At 39.0% G+C, this 6,000-nt stretch overlaps 1 protein-coding gene across 1 annotated transcript in view; it reads left to right on the top strand.

Moving 5' to 3' along the window:
• The first annotated feature begins 758 nt into the window (after window positions 1-758).
• The window catches only part of LOC141800688 (melanocortin receptor 5-like), a 48,539-nt gene continuing 43,297 nt past the window's right edge, over window positions 759-6,000 (top strand). The window contains exon 1 of the mRNA XM_074683394.1: window positions 759-1,031. The gene's annotated coding sequence lies outside the window, so the exon portion shown is untranslated. The remainder of the gene's footprint in view (window positions 1,032-6,000) is intronic.

The raw sequence follows: 6,000 nt of genomic DNA, 5'->3' as shown, positions 1-6,000 counted from the left end.
TCTTACACTACATATGTTGATCAAAAAGCACACACTGTTACATGAGCCATAAACGCTATGACACTAATCAGCCACTCCCATTGTTGATGGTCCATGAAGATAGGGAAACTCCCTGTCTTCCAGGTATGATTTCTGACCAGTGAGAGAAAAAAATTGATCACACGTGGCATTTGTTTGCAACTTTGGACCACAACAAACTTTTGCCTTGTAAACACAAACGAACGAACAACTGCTACAACTGTATCATTTTTGACCCTGAATCGGAACAAAGTAAACAAGCCACAGGTGTGAATACACCCAGAATCTCTCTTAACATACCCCACACCAGAGGAAATTCACACAGGATGTCATTTGCAGACAACAGACAATCAAGACTTTGATTGTAAGAAGGAGTTTGGGTCAAAATCAGCTGATCATCCTGTAGTGTGAACCAGCCTTAAAATAAAGCAGGTATGCCTAACCTGGTGCTGTGAAGAAGCCGGCCACACCCCTGTCACACACACACACACACACACACACACACACACACACACACACACACACACACACACACACACAAACACCCTGCAGGGAGTTGAGAGGGCAGATAAATATAAACAGAATCATTTAGAGTCTTCTTTCTGCTCGTCACATTTTAATTCACAGAGATCCACAAAGACACAGAGTTTTCTCCTCCTCAGCCTGAGCTCAGTTCCTCACACACACACAGTCTTTAAACAGGAGCTCTGTGTTTGGCTGCAGCTCCTTTCAGCCCACTGCAAGGCAGAGCTAAAATTTGCTTGCATGTCGGCATGTCAGATCTGAAGGGGGAGTTCCTCTCCCCTCGCTCCTCTCTCTTCCTCCCAGTTTCCCCCTCCTCTCCCTCTCTTTCTCTCTCTCCCAGTGTTTCTGTCTCACACACACTCTCACTCACACACACACCCAGCATCTCCACTCTCTCGATGCGTGAATCCACTGATGCTACACAGAGGCACCAGCCAGTCCATCTGAGGCACCCGTGGGAAGGATCTGACTCACAGCTCCTGCTAGAGGTGAGTCATTCTTTATCTCTCTGTTATTGACACTCCAGATGGATTTATTTCACCACCTCAGAACCAAATTTCATATTTATTGAGTCCAAACTGCCACTTAGGAAGTGCTGGGACCAGACTCAGGGAGCTGAACAGGGTTTGATTTGAAAGTCTTATCCTCTGACTTCATCATTTCTGCGCTCCGTGGTGTCTGCAAGCATTTCAACTTCAGGTTTGTTGGTGCTCAGGAACAGTTTTCAGCTTTTCATGGAGGGATTTGCAGAATCACTTTTCGTTAATTCATGACTTCACTGTAATTATACACTAAAATCAACAACTGATAGCTTTTTAAACGGTTTTGGGAATATGATAATTTGATTTTTTAATTCTTTAACAATCCATCCAAGCAAGGACTACATGTTTTTTTTTTTCTTATCCTAAACCTCAGCCCTGCTCTGAACCTGTCCAAACCGTCTTTTCGTTGCCAAAGCTTTGAAGAAGCAGGTGTATTCTGCACCTCCAATGAAACTTTTTCAACAAAGTCTTTCCAGAAAATGCTTCAGTGTTATTATTGTGCATCAGACTGAATCTGCACAGACAAAGGTTTGGTCATTTCAGGGCTGCTTCTATAACGAGCCCTTTTAACAGTTTGATATTAGCAACTGTAGATATTAATACTTGCCTTTTTGGCAGGTTACAATTTCAAGCCAACATAACCACAATGTCATTTTCTGTAGTAACAATTCTAATCAAAGATATCTACTATTTATTTTTCACTAGTGGAAATGGTCATTGTAGATATCTGTTTCTCAATTACAACTAGTCAACTCAAATTGAACTAGTGATATCTCTAATTCAATTTTTTGCACGTTTTAATTCATAACTGACATTTCCATACTGACATTTTGACATGTTGCAGTTCAAATTCATGGTATCTACAACTCAATTCTCACTGTAAAAAATGTTTTTTCTTGATGTCACCAATTCCATCTTATGGAGCAAAAAAATGACTTTAATGTTTGGTATTAAAAAATAATATTTGGCATTGAAAAAATACCTTGAAACTGGAAGAAGAAACACAGGCATCAAAACATGTGTGATATAAAAATTACAACGATATCAAAATAGGAAGTGACACTGATACATTTTGCTTAAGTTCAAAACACAGGCATGAATTTTTTTTTAATTGTTTCCATTTTTATACATTTTTTCATTCTGATGTTTTTAAATTCAAAAAATATCAGAAACATTTTTTATTTATTTCAGTGGATCTCTTTAAAACCCAATTGTCACATCATCTTAAAACTTCCTTTAATCTATGACACTTCTTGATGAATAACAGCAAAATAACAGACTAACTTGCAGTTTTGGAGCTCCAGGTGAACTGTAGTGCTGCATTATTTACTGTCAATATGCAAATAAAACAAAACTAGCACCCTCCTGGCTCTTCCCCTCAAACCCTCCCCTCCACGCCAAATGTGTGTTACAAAGTTGAAATATGAAAAAAGACATTAAGCAAAAAAAAAAGAAAGGTGATAAAAAAAAAAGATAAATTATAAACTGTCATTGATCAAACAGTGACACCAAATAAATGATATATGATTTCAGTTCAACAAAAAACATCAAACACCAAAATGTATAAAAATAAAATTGTATAAAACATTTCTTGTCTGTGTTTTGCACTTTAGCAAAACATCATCAATGCCATTATCTATCTTGATGCCATTATAACTTTTTAATGCTAATGTTCTTTTTTTCATGTTTAGGATATGTTTTTCAATGCCAAATTTATTTCAAATGACAAACATTAAAGTCAATGTTTTGGCTCCATACATTCTTTCTGGTGATAACGTTTTTTTTTTCTGTTTTTTTTTTTTTTAGTTATCTTGAATTTTTTCCAACATTACAGATATAATTGATTAATTTTACATATCTAAAATGCAATTCTTATGAGCTGGAATTACTACATTGATATCTTGACCAGGAATTGTTACATGTTAGATTATACTTACAGATATCTGTAATTACATGTTAAGATGTATCAATTCAATCATGGAAAAATTATCAGACCACCACCGCCTTTGTTTTCTTCATTTTCTTGTTCATTTTAATGCCTGGCACAAATTAAATTGCATTTGGACAAATGTAATGATGACAACAAAAATAGCTCTAAAGTAATTTAAGGGCTGCTACCTCGCCATTTTCTGTGGTTTTCTTGATTAAAAAACAAAATCACAGTTTCTTACATTAACTGCTATGACATTGTACTGCTAAAAGCAGAGCTTTCAGGCTGTGCGTGTTTGTTTTCTGTCTGTTTTAGTCACATAAATCACACAGGAGGTAGTACTTGATTGTATAATCATTGTTTTTAATGACAGCAGCTGTGCGTCATGGCGTGCTCTCAAACAGATCTGCTTTGTTTTTGGGCTCGTGGTTCTCCATTTAGAGTTTGATGATGTTCACAGGTTTTCAGTTTGGTTAAGATCTGGAGATTGAGCTGGCCAAGGCATGGTTTGAATTTCCAAGTTCTCCATCCAGGCTTTCACTGACCTTGCAGTGTGATAAGGGGCATTGTCTTGTTGGAAAGTCCAGTCTTTAGAGGCAGGAAAGAGTTCTCCAGCTGATGGAAGAAGACTGTTTTCAAGAGTAGCCTTGTACGTGACCTGGTCTATTTGCTCTTCACACAGTTGCATTTGCCCTGTTCCAACCAAAAAGAAACAAACAACCCCAGACCATCACCGATCCACCCCATGTTTTACTGTGGGGGACAGACAGAATGGTTTGTAGGCTTCTCCAGGTCCCCTCCTAACCAGGAGGTTGGCAGGAGTGGATATCAGCTCCAAACTGGATCCATCCCTAAAGAGAACCTTTACCCAATCCTCAACAGTCCAATCCTTGTGATCCCTAGCAAAGAGTAACTGGGCCTTCCTCTGCCTCTCACTGATGAAGGGCTTCTTCTGTGCCCTGCGTGACTTCAGAACAGCTTTAAGAAGTCAGTTTCAAACTGTTCTTGCTCATCAAGTGACATTCCTCCACAGAGCCCACTTATTTTAAAGGTCCCTGGAAGTCTTGACGACAATCCCTGACTCAGGAACAGACGAGTGCCAGGTCATCTCATGGGGTAGAAAGACGCTTCTTGCCTCGTCAAGCTAGCAGTTTGATGGTACCATGTTCAGCTTGCTTTTTAGAATAGAATAGAATAGAATAGAATAGAATAGAATAGAATAGAATAGAATAGAAAATACTCTATTTGTCTCAGAAGGGAAATTCAGGAATTTCATTCTATTATGGATATCTTTCCATCAGTTGTCTTGGAAAATGAGATAAGAAGCACATGTCTTTGATTTATCCAACATGGTATTAAAGCATTTGTAATAGAGCTGTGACTGAAAACCTGCGGCTGCAACAAGCGTGTCACAACACGTGCATCTCTTTCAGGTGTTCCCCGGAAACACTTCCATTGTGTTGTGTGTTTGCAGTGCGTTTTTCTCATGTGTTGTGTTATGGTCTTTGCAGCGTGTTTTCTAAAAGTGCTGTCACATTGTTTGAGGCGTTTTCTCAATTTCATTGTGTTTTGTCTTTTACATGTGTTTTCTTTGGTTGCAGCGCTGTGAGCTCTCAGGGCCACCGTAGAAACACCTTGTTAAAAGTCACATCTTCACCACAGTGTACATGAGATTCTGGGCCAAAAGGTGGCGCTGCTGTCCACTTTAAACAGATGCTCCTCACAACTAGTCAAAACTGAGTTGTTGATATCACATACGGACTTTCCATGTGTAAAATTGCCATTGTAGATATCTTAAATGATGTACAGATGTATCCAACATGAATATTGTAATTAGGCTAAATATCAGAAATAAACATGGTAACTGTGGTACAAACAGTGGGGAAAATAAGTATTGAACGCATCAACTTTTTTCTCATTACATTTATTTCCAAAGCTGCAATTCAAACAAAATTTCTACCAGTCATTGGTATCAACTCAAATAATCCACACATGAAAAGAAATCACAACGTTCAAGTCCATAAATAATGATTATGTGGAATTAAGTGCAATAACACAGGAAAAAATTATTGTACACACCATGTAAAGGCTGTATACTTTGGAGAAGAAATGCACCATACCACCTGAAATCTGTCAGTAATTATTACTTGAACTTCCAATTAGTGCAAACCAACATCAGCTGGGCTAGAGCAAATAGATGGTTCTCCAAAAGGGTCGTTTTTTTCACCAAACAGTTAAGTACGACACACCTCATGATGGGTAAAGGCAAAGAGCTCTCTGAAGACATTCACAACCTGATTGTTCCTCAACATCAGAATGGAACTGGTTACAGGCTTATATCAAAGCACCTGAATATTCCAGTCAGCACCGTTGGGGCCATTATTCGCAAGTGGAAGAAACACCACCTTACCATGAACAGGCCACGCACAGGAGCTCCTTGCAAGATTTCTCACAAGGGAGTCAGACAGATAGTCAGAATAGAACTCAATGAGCCTTGGACCACCCTAAAAGTGCTCTAGAAAGACTTGGAGGCAGCAGGTACAATTGTTACAGAGAAAACAATAGACAATGCACTCCACTGCCATGGCCTCTATGGATGCTCAGCCCACAAGACTCCATTCCTCAAGAAAAGGCATGTTGAAGCTGGTTTAAAGTTTGCTAAACAGCATCTTGACCAGCCTGTAGAATACTGGGAGAATGTTGTCTGGTCAGATGAGACCAAAACTGAACTTTTCTGCTGTCATACTACATACCATGTTTGGAGAAGAAATGGCACTGCACATCACCCAAAAACCACTACACCAACAGTGAAGTTTGGAGGTGGAAGCATAATGGCATGGGGTTGTTTCTCATCTCATGGTATTTGCAAACTTCATATAATTGACAGAGCAATGAATGGAGCCATGTATGGGGAAATTCTTGATATGAATCTGTTGCCATCCACCAGGATGATGAAGATGAGACGTGGCTGGACCTTCCAGCAGG

This window comes from Halichoeres trimaculatus, unplaced genomic scaffold (assembly GCF_033239565.1).
Source record: "Halichoeres trimaculatus isolate MK-OKI-2021-1 unplaced genomic scaffold, fHalTri1.1 fHalTri1_scaffold_12, whole genome shotgun sequence".
Classification (NCBI taxonomy): domain Eukaryota; kingdom Metazoa; phylum Chordata; class Actinopteri; order Labriformes; family Labridae; genus Halichoeres; species Halichoeres trimaculatus.
This window is presented reverse-complemented; position numbering and strand designations above follow the sequence as displayed.